Here is a 10,810-nt window from a genome sequence, read left to right as displayed (position 1 = left end):
TGAATCAGTTTCTGAAGCTTTTTTTTGTGTGTGTGCATGGCCAGTTCTACATCTAGGCTTGAGATGCCATGCCATACCATGACCATCTAATTTCAGCTTTGCACTAATTAATTTCTTTTTAATGTAAGGGACAAGAAACCTCCCATTTTCCATTCATTTGTACTGTGTCCAAACAACATGCTGTAATCAGTAGCCAAGAAAACTTAATTCTGAAGCTGCTGTTTTATGTGAGAGCTGGGGCTCCAACTTTAAGGTTGAATGTTCCTATTTCATTTAAGTAATGAAGGTAAGATCCCTTTGAATATCCATAAATATCTTTTTTGCTATGAAACACCATTTTTGTCTTTAATCATTAGCAGTAAGCAGTGTTAATTATTCCTGTAAGAATGACTGCATACTTTACCAAATTTCTCAACTAGTTGTTAATCATCTGCCCTCATAATTTGCCACTTCTACTCCCTTACTCTGTGTGTAGAGTGTGGTTTGCTTTTCTTACAGGTTTGTTATGATTTAAGGTATTTTAGGCTGTTCTCTGAGGCTCTCGACTGCAGCTTTTCCAAGTGGTTATCCTTTGGTGAGATCCATGCTTATCTCCAAGGGGGAGTATTGATAAGTAAGTAAGCAAGCAACTGGACACTTAAGTCAGTTTCTTAAATACATTTGAGGGAAATCAGAGCAGCAAGTCACTTCTCTGACTATTATAAAGATCCCTTCAGCTCAGTGCCTGTCACAGCTGTTCAGCTTCAGCCTCCAAGGACTGATTCTGAATGTGTGCTCTTAGTTGAAATGGTGTAGTTGAATGCCTGTGGTCTACAAACTGCATTAGGTTATAATTGCCTGACTTCAAAAAAAATAAAAGTGGACTTTAACTGCAAGGTAGAAAATGGGTTTAGGAGAGTGAGATTAAGATGCTGCTGCTGTCTGGAACAGAGGGCTAGATGATTCCCAAAGGCTATGAACTGGATTTTTTATGATTCTCTGCCCAAAAGTGCAGAAACGGGAAAACATGGAGAGCAGAAGACAAGCCATTGAAAATTTAGAACTGTGCGAGGTAGGAAGGTGTCAGAATGCACAATGGGATTGGTTTGTTTCAGATTTGGGTTGGAATCTTCGTGGTCACCCAAGGAGAACTTTCTGTTGACCACTGTCAAACAAACTGCAAAGAGGTACTGCTATTTCAAAGAAGAGGTATTGCTATGTGTTCCAGGAATCCCAGTTATCAGCTCAGGAAAGGCTGGGATTTCCTGTAAACCTCTGCTGTTCTCCATAGGTACCAGCAGGTGGCCTCTGCTCTAGGGATTAGGACAGTGCCAGAAATATTGCAGTGACTCAGAAAAAAACTTGCTTTAAGTAGTGAGAACAGCCCCCCCTGTTTGCTGGCTTGTGGGTGGAAAAATAAAAACCAAGCTGAACCAACCTCATGAAGGCAGAGCCTGGAGGAACACACATTTCAGTGATTACTTTTCAGTGGAACAAAAAGTCAGGCTAGAGGTCTTGAATTTTCTGGTTCTCTGGCTGAAAACATTGAATCCATGGCTCCTCTGTAGGCTTAAGTATGAACTCTGAGTGATACTTGGCTTTCCAAGAGTCAGGAAGAGATCTATAATCTCTGCAGCTTTTCTGAGTTAATATATATGAACCTTTAACAAGCCAAGTGACTTTATACTTATCTAGAGATATTTTTCAGCATGAAAGACCAAACATTCTGGTTTCCTTCCCCCCTCCAGTGCTTTTCCAGGCTTCTGCAAATTGTGGAACAGTTACATAGGAACATTTAGTTTTGGAAAAGAGCAAGATTACTGGGTCTAAGCATAAACCTCACCCCTGTCAACTCTTTTGGCAAGTAATGTTTTCTTAGGAACCAACCTCAACCTTCCCTGGCACATGAGATGGTTTCCTGTTGTCCTATCCCTTGTTACCTGGGAGAAGACATTGATGCCCTAGTGGCTCCAACCTCTTTTCTGGTATTTGTAGAGAGAATTAAGGTTTCACCCTCAAAGTAGGTTCTGCCCTGCCTTCCTCAGCCTCCCTTGGCCTGGCTGCTCCCACCCCATGGACCAAGGGAGCACTTTTAACCTGTTTTGCAGATGGAGAAATCCCAGATGGAGAAATACACCAGGCTCCTCTCCCTGGATGGGCAAATTATTAACACCACAAGCCAGCCCCCCACACTCCTCCAGCAGTTAGGCAGCAGGATGCAGCCCTTTGGTGCTGGTAAGAGGGTATGAGGGGTGGTGGCTGTCTCCTTTTAGGAGAGCACAGCTTCATGGCTGGCAGAAACATCCAGGTTTGTGAATGCTGTGCCCCATTTTGTCTGTACCCTCACATCAGAGATGCCAGTGCTGGGCTTGAGCAGGCAGCAGCACACTTCTCCAGCTCTGGCTAAGGGAAACAGCACCAAGTTTAATAAAATTGTTTTGATTTCAGAATAAGTGAATACATTTTCGTGCTCATAAGACTTTATTAGGCAAGTGGAGCTGTTTATACAGGCTGCTTGAAAAACTGAACCTGACTTCAGCTGAAGAGTTTTTAGGTAAGTTTCATCTGCCAGCATAGTTAAGCAGATATTAATTAGAGCTGGTATCACACAGCAGCTCAGAGCACTGCAGGTTATGGCCCTTCCCTGAACACCACAGCAGGCTTTGGTCTTCTCATTGTAACAACAGTGTTGAGAGGAGTAGCAAAAGTTCATTAAAGTCATCAACTTTTACCAAATCATCCACCACTTCCATGCCAAAGGTGGGGACTGAACACGCTGTGGGTTCTGTAGCCAGGCTGGATGCTTCCCTGCTCCAAAGCTGGTTGATTCCATCAGATCCTCCAACCTGTGAATGCCAAAGGTGCAGAGTTGAAATAGGCTTTTAGCCAAATTATTAACAGACTGAAAACAGCCCTAACACCTGCTCTGTGGGCATTAAGTACAGAGCACGGACAGAGAGGTCTTGAAACTCTGTGCACTCCCTGCTATAATGGGCAGAACCAGTTCTGCATTTGTCTCAAGAAGTCAGGAAGATCTTGAGACAGTTCTGTGGTAAGAGGGGAGGCCATAAAGCTTGGGAAGAAACCACTAAGGGAAAAGACAAAGCTGGAGACTGTTGATTCTTTGTGCAAACTATAAGGGAGTTGGCCACTTGGGGGAACTTCCCAGAGCAAGTGAGCAATGATTGGCTTTTTTGAGCTTTTTTTCTCTTCTGTCTCTCCTAATTTATTTCATAGAATCATAGGAATACTAGAATCATACAATGTCAGGTTGGAAGGGACCCTCAAGGATCATCTGGTCCATCCCTGGTAGTATTATCATTTATACAATATGAATGAGCATCCTGTTGTGCTGAGACTTAAATTAAAACTTCCCAGAGTGGGGGAATTTCCCTTTCTTCCCTTTTCTATCTGTCTATAGGATTAAGTGAACAACTCCAGTTTTAATGCCTACCAGTTCTCTGTGTGTTCAAGGAGTTGTGTTAATTGCACCCCATTACTGTGTTGTCTTTAATTTGTCCTTGTGGGATCCAAAAAGAACCTCCCCACTTTTCCAGCCTTTGGGATGTATCACCTGATCCCCTCCTTGAAGGGACAGATGAACATGAAGGTTGTTACTTACCACAGCTTAGGGCAGCAGCAATCATCTGTCAGTGTCCAGGATGTCTCCAAGCAGAGTTGGATTTATTCCTGGTTTTACTAGCTGGGTGTTTTCCACAGGAGTCCTGGCCTCTGACGGTAAACGGGGAGGAAAAGAGGGAGTGTCAGCCACCTTCATTCCAGGTGAGCCCACCGCAGAATAAGGCTGGGTGTGGAAGGAGAAACCTCCCACCCAGTGGCAGATAAACCAGGCTGGCCAGGCTCCCAGCCCTGCACTGGATCCAAGGGTCTGGAGGACACAACTGCCAGAGTTTTCACATCCACTGGGACTGTGGAGAAATGCTGAGGAAAAAAATTCAGCTCCCTGATAAGCCCTGGAGCTATGCCAAGGGTGTGTGACAGATGGAGAAATACTGCTTTGTCCTTCTGTGTCCAGGCGGGTACCGGAACTGAGGAGAAATGCTGGAGAAGGTTCAGCTCTCAGGCAAGTGCTGGAGCTGCACTGAGGAAGCAGGAATCAGATGCAGAAACGATGCTTACAGCCACCTCCTGATGTGAAACAGTGACCTGAAGTGCTGACCACAGGCACAGAGTATGTCCATGTGAGTGCTGAACTCCACACCATCCAGGTGGATTATCACATCACAGGATGTTCCTGTTCATCTTCCCAGCCGACGCTCATCCATAACGCTCCTGTGCGCCTTTCTCCCACCTGTGTAATGGGCACCAAACTATTGCCCACATCAAAGCCAGAGCTAGTGGAAGAGGCTTCTCCCTGACATGCTACAGGGCTTTGTCCTTGCCTCCAACATGGTCTCCCGCAATTAGGTGTCCAGTGGTTTTGGATGACACAGGACCCTTAAAGTACACCCTGCTGCTGGCTGCTCTTAATTTCTCCTTTCTTTTTCATCCTCCAGGTTTGGGAGTGGTTGCAGAGAAAAGGCACAGCTCCTGGGAGAGGTGGAAGAGAATGCTGAGAAATGCCTGGGACTGGAGCAGGAATTCTGGAGATCCCAGGGACACTTGTCTCCACTGATGGTCAGTTTGGGCTCAGCTCAGCAGTGGGGATTTTGTGTCCCATGCTGCAGGTTGCTCCTCTGATTCAGGTGGCTTTTTCGCCTGGGCTGCCATGGTTTCCTTCCCTAGGTGGCACCAAAGCTTCCTCCTCATCTCCTGGCGGCTTCATGGGGTCTTTACATACACCCGTGGAGAGAGCAGCTCTGGTGTGCAGTGGGCAGACAGGAACAGCAGGGACACCCCCCCTCTCCTGGCATCATTTCACCTTTACTGGAACCAGCGCTGTGGTCACATCGCTGTTCTCCTGCAAAACACCCAAAAATTGGTGACACGTTCCCTCCCTTAACCTCCCTGGACGTTTAAAGGACTTCAAGCATTCAGTACAACCCCCACACACACTCCGGAGCAAACCGAATCTCCCGACGCTCAAGGGGGGAACCGCCGGGACCCTTCCTGGCGACGGAGCTCGGTCCGGTAACCATGGAAACCGAGTGGCAGCGCGGGGTTCGGCTGCCAGGGGCGGGACCCGCGGATCCCAAGGGACTTCCCAACGGGGATCCATGGCCCTTCGAGGGTACCATAGGGGAAGCAGTTCAGATCCACCGTCAGCCCACGCCGCCCGCTCCCGTATCCCGCCGGGATGCCGCGTCCCTTCCGCAAGCTCCCCGGAAAGGTATCAGGCTGCCCCCGAACCTCGGGGTCCGCACCCCCGGCCCAACAAGACACTCGGGATGTTATTAACAGGTCACCCGCCCATCGGAACCGCTTTTCGCTTCGATACCGCGTCCTCCCCCCCACCCTTTGAAGACCCTCGGAACCGCCGCAGCCCCTTACCCACCAGGGAGCGAGCCACCAGAACCACCAGCCCGGAGACACCCGCATCAAACTGACCCAAAATTTCGATGGACCAAAACAATCCCAAGTTGGGATGCCAGCTCGGGGGGATGCAGCCCCACAGAATGCCGCTTTTTCCAGAATCACCGGGATGTTTAGGTCGAAGAAACCTCCAAGATCATCCGGTCCAGCCTGTGACCCACACCACAGTCAACTACGAAACCACCTCCTTAAGAACCAGGTCCAAACGCCTTTCAAATGCCGCCACGGATGGTGACTCCACCACTGTCCTGGCCCATTCCAATGCCTGACAACCCTCTCCACGTGTTCTTTTAGAAGGATGCAGAGACAGGACTGGGGCAACAAAAGCCAAAAAACCTCCAACTCCAAAGACCCAACAGACGGAACCACTCACCCCAAGGAGTACAGATCTCAGCCCGGAGATTCGCCCCCCGAAGCAGGTTGAGGGCAGTGTGTCCCAGCACCCGCAGGGTGCTTTGTCACCCATCCCAAAACAATCTCTGGAAAACGGACACGCCCTTCCCAGGGCTCTGTGTTATAGCCTGCTCGGACCTGACAGGCGGTGACCCGTTGGTCGTGGTTCCGAAGCCTCTCCCCCAGCTCCGGGCACCCCATTGGTTGGGTAACTTGTCTGTTAAACAGGGGTCCCGCCTCCCCTTTTCCCGCCTCCCCTTTTCCCGCCTCTCCTTTTCCCGCCGCTGGGCGCGGCGCGTGCTGCTCTGCACACGGCCCTACACTCGGCGTTGCACACGGCCCTACACTCGGCTCTGCACACGGCCCTCTACGTCCGCAGCGCTGCTGCTGCTCAGGGCGGCAATATAAGGGCGCGAGGCTGAGGGCGTCCGCCATTTTGTGATCTCCGGACTGGCGTTTGTGAGGGCAGCGGCCATGTTCCCGCGGGTCTGCCCCTGGCTGCGTCAAGGCTGCGGAAGAAAAATAGGACAATTCTCTTTGCTCTTTCAGTGCTAAGTAAGCACTAAGCCGCTACTGCAGCTTTCCGGGGTAGCCTGATTATTAGAGGCTTCATCGAATTACACAGCGCAATACTGAAGTGCGATGACGGCGCCATTTTGTCTCAAGTCACCGTAATGTTGCTTGAACTAGTCGGTCAAACAAGACAACATCGCCTTTCCTCTGTCTAAGCTACTTCTTCAAGCCTCTATTTTGCAAATAGACGAAAGACAACACACGCTGTCTCTCTGCTCTCTTCAGGCTCGCGTGTCCAGATCTGCCACCTGAGGCAGCAAAAGCTTAAGTACGTGAGGCAACGTAAGTGTAACAGAACGAGTCAAATACCAATTTGACAAAAAGTTCTAATCTCAAAATCATTTGGGAGCCCACGTTTAAAATGCCTCTTTCAGCTGACCCTGCTGCTGCGTGACAGGGCGGCACATTTCTCGTTTCTGCTCTCTGAAATCCTCTTTCCTCAGACTCTCCTTCTGTAGGCAGCTGTCTGCCAAACTGCAGGCACAGCAAAGCTACTGAAAAAACAGTTCAGCTGCTCCTCATGTCCAAGTGAGGCAGTTCATACAAAACGTCACAGCCTTCGTGCTTCAGGCTAAACTCCTGAGCGTTCTTCAGGGGGGAAAGAAAAAAGAGGTATTTATGGCAAAACAGGCTGATGAAGCAGATCTCTGTGTTGCTTTATCAGTATTAAAATCAGAACATGTACAGAGTTTTCCTCAGATGAGACGGAACAATTCTTGCTACAATGCTGTTTCAAGGATTGTCTGTGCACAGCTCTTTACTATTGCTTTCTCTCTCAGTATATAAGAAAAATCCTTTCTGCTCGATTATCCTGAAAACTAAAAAAAAAAAAAATTAAAAAAAACCTGATAAATACTAAAAAAAAAAAAAAAAAAAAAAAAAAAGCAATGCCCTAAGTGCCTTGCATTCCACACAACACTTAGGAGTGCTGTGTATTTGTGAGAGAAAAGATTTTTGGGGTTCTGAACACAGGAAACGCACCAGAAATTCATCTCCAAAAGGAGATGGACACACTCTGCAACTGAATTAGCAGAGAGAAGAAATTATTTCTCTTCATTCTTTCTTTCCTTACTTCTCTTCATTCTTTCCTTATTTCTCTTCATTCTTTCTCTTTTCTTACAATGGTTTCCTGACACTGTACATAACAAAAAGAAAAGAATTCACTGATAAAAAGTGAGATGACTTTGAAATGTGTAACTTCACCAGCCAGGATTCAGAGACTTAAAAACTCTGGTAAACTGAACTCCAAAAATGAACCTCACTGACATATATTTAAGTATTTTTGCTGAATGGCTCCTGTCAGATTATCTATGAAATTAATGCTCACATAATCATTTAACTAGTACGTGGTTGCTAGTGAACTGAAGGGCCTCCACTGGGCAGTGGTTCTGAGTAGGAGGTGATGGTGGTGAACAGCTAGAATATTCTAGCACTCTCAATGTCTTGCAATGATGGAAGACTTCAGACTCCCCCAGTTTTTTCTATCTCATGTTTAGATGTCTGATTCGCTTGTTTACGTCTAGCAGAGTCTGCTCCTTTGCCATTACTTCCTGGAGTTAAATCAGACCTCATTTCTCACTGTATTCTCTGTAGGCAGTCTCCTAAAACAGAGATGTAAGAAACACCACAGTGTGGTGGTGGTGGGGGGTTCAGCTGGGGTCACCCAGTCCCACTCTGCTGTCAAGGTGCTGGCTCTATCCCCTGCGGGGTAGCAGTGCAGGAGGAGCTCTGGTGCCCTGGAGAGGTGGCTGTGGGCCTGTGCCATGAGGCAGTGGCAGTGCCTGGGGACAAGGGGCAGGGATTAACTCCTCAGTGTCCCTATCAGGGCTGTCCCCAGCTGGCTGGGCAAGGACCTGTTTCTTGCAGGCAGCCGGTGTCCTGGGTGTTTCTCTGCCTTGGGGACAGCTTGGGTTCAGCCAGGGGGCAGACAAGGGAAAACCTGGTACTCCATGAGCGCCATGCCCACCTTGCCATCCCTTGCAGCCCCAGGGGGTGCCCCCTGAATACCTGTCCCAGCTGTACCCTCCTGCCCACCCTACCTGCTCCTGCTGATGCCCCAGCAACCCCACCTTGTCATACAGGGGAGGGGCCTGGCTGAGCCACAGGGCCCAGTGCCCAGCTTGGGGGTGTTTAACAGGGCCACTGGCCCTTAAGTTGCCAAGGTCTGGGGGCAGCTGGGACTGTGTGTCCCATGCTGCCACTGGTGGCAGTGCCTTGTCCCAGGCCAGTGCTGGCTCCTGACATGGGTGTGGTGAGGCTGTGATGCTATTGGGGGTGCCCAGGGATGCCTGGGGGGTCATAGTGGGTCTGCCAGGGGCTGTCTGGTTGGGGTCAGAGCAGAGTTCCTGGGGTTGGCTTTTTTAAAAGCAGAACTGGAAAATAAAGCTTAAAGGAAAAGGCTTTTTTCCTGATTTTATGCAGCACCAATGAAAAGCAGAACAGAATGGCTTTTAAAATGGTGGTGCAATGTATGCTTCTGATTTTCAAAGAAGTCATTCCTGTATAAGACCTGAGGCATTGAGGCATTGGCAAATCAAGTGCTCAAGATATTTTTTAACATGCTTTAGCAATTTTTATTGATTTCCAACAACAGATAAGCATGATTACACTCAACAACTATTCAGCTTTTTTTCCAGAAAATATCTCACAAAAAACCTAATGAAATACTGAAAAGTTTTCTCTGTGGCTGGTCAACAATTGGATAGCCACTTGGGTATGCCTAATATCTTGACTCAGTTCGCATGTAGCTGAGCCAGCAGTGGTTGATTTTTAACTACTGAGGCAGGATAATCTGTGAGACATGACTTCACCTGCATGGAAATCTGATCCTACAGGGTGATGATGCCTGGAACTTGCTAAGTGGGGAAGAATTTGTGCTGTGTATCTTCCCCTAGAAAGGTTCCTATACATTAATGTGCATCTGCTACCACTTCATTAGAGCAGGGTCACAACTTGTGAGGACCCTTGAGCAGGGACTATGTCATTTTTGTCCTCTGTGTAGAAAGTGTAAGAGCTCCTGTCTAGACTCTTTCAGCGAAGATGAGTAGAGGCATCTTTCACATACTGTTTTTTCTCCAGTAGCAATATTACTTCCTCATATTTGCAAATCTGTAATCCATGGGCATTGCAGTGATTGCTGTGAAGGGGAAGTCTGCATTGCAAGGTGTTCTTTGGGTCAGGTGACATCTGATTGACCATAAAAAAACCTTTGTGTTCATCTCATGGTGCTCTGCATGCTTTGCAGTTATGTCTCTACCACTGAAGGCTGCTGCTGAGAGATCAGTTTATAGTGGTGGAATTCTGGTAATTGAGTGATTTGGGACTCAAATTTTTAAGGTGCTTGAGATGAAATAAAGCAAAATATGCTGTGTTCTTACTAAGATTATTGTTGATTCTGACACAGACCTTTAATAGATGGTAAAATGTGTGGCTATATTGCAAAAGAAAGCGAATATTCTGTTGCATGGAATAGCCCAAAGCCAGGCACAAGCTTAGCACAGTGATTACATTCTGTGTTACTGGCACCAGAGATCAAAATTAAAAATTCACATTATGGTAATTCTTGTGTCCTGGTTTGAGAGAACCAGGTTAGAAAAAAAAAAAACAAACTGCTTGGGAGATCACCAGATGCTGCCAGCCTGTTGATGTGGCAGTGATAAAGCAGCTGAGCTTATGGGGGAGGAGGGCTCAGGTGGCCCAAATGAAGTAATCACAGTGTTCCTTCCATGGTACTTGGTATGAAATGGCTCCCAAAAGAACTCTCTTGTGGTTTCTCTGGTTGGTGTGCTAGCTGGTTCTGGCCTGTCTGCTGTGGGCTGCTCCTTCTGCAGCCTTTTTTTCTTGTAGACATCATTCAGCAAAACAAGTAGTCTTCTGTCTTCCCAAGGTGGTAGCTTGGTTGCTCTAAGACCATTGTGAACTGTCACTGAGACCCTGGGCTCGGGCAGCCCCATCTACTGTTCAGTGTTCTGTTCTGGTTGGGAAGTAATGACCACCTGAGGAGGGAAAACTCTATACTTGGGTATTTGTTTTTACGTCTGTAATCTGTGATTCCTACCTCATTAAACCTCCCCAAATTTCTATCTTCCAACCTTTAAAGTCTCTCTTCTCTCTTACTCCCTTTTTCATCTATCCCTGGGAGGGTAGTGGGGAATACCAGCATCTGTCACTGTCTAAAACCATGACACTCTCTAAAATTCCTCTTGCTTTCTCCACAAGGTTACCAATTACTTTCATTTCATGTAATGGAGATGGGACATACTCATCAAATAAGCAACAACTGCTGAAAATAACACCATTTCTTGCAACTCCAGGCAGTTAAAACAACATTCCAAATACCATAAAAACATTATTGTACTTGAAAAAAATTCTG

The 10,810-nt window shown here is 47.3% G+C and overlaps 1 long non-coding RNA gene across 1 annotated transcript; it reads right to left on the bottom strand.

The window, feature by feature from the left end:
• Nucleotides 1-2,619: 2,619 nt before the first annotated feature.
• On the bottom strand, nt 2,620-5,977 carry LOC115598253. The gene is made up of 3 exons (XR_003987528.1): nt 5,846-5,977; nt 3,602-4,900; nt 2,620-2,825 (listed from the first exon to the last, which is right to left on the bottom strand). It is a non-coding gene; the product is annotated as an uncharacterized LOC115598253 (long non-coding RNA).
• Nucleotides 5,978-10,810: the final 4,833 nt, after the last annotated feature.

The sequence above is a fragment of the Calypte anna genome, chromosome 4A, assembly GCF_003957555.1.
Source record: "Calypte anna isolate BGI_N300 chromosome 4A, bCalAnn1_v1.p, whole genome shotgun sequence".
Lineage (NCBI taxonomy): Eukaryota > Metazoa > Chordata > Aves > Apodiformes > Trochilidae > Calypte > Calypte anna.
This window is presented reverse-complemented; position numbering and strand designations above follow the sequence as displayed.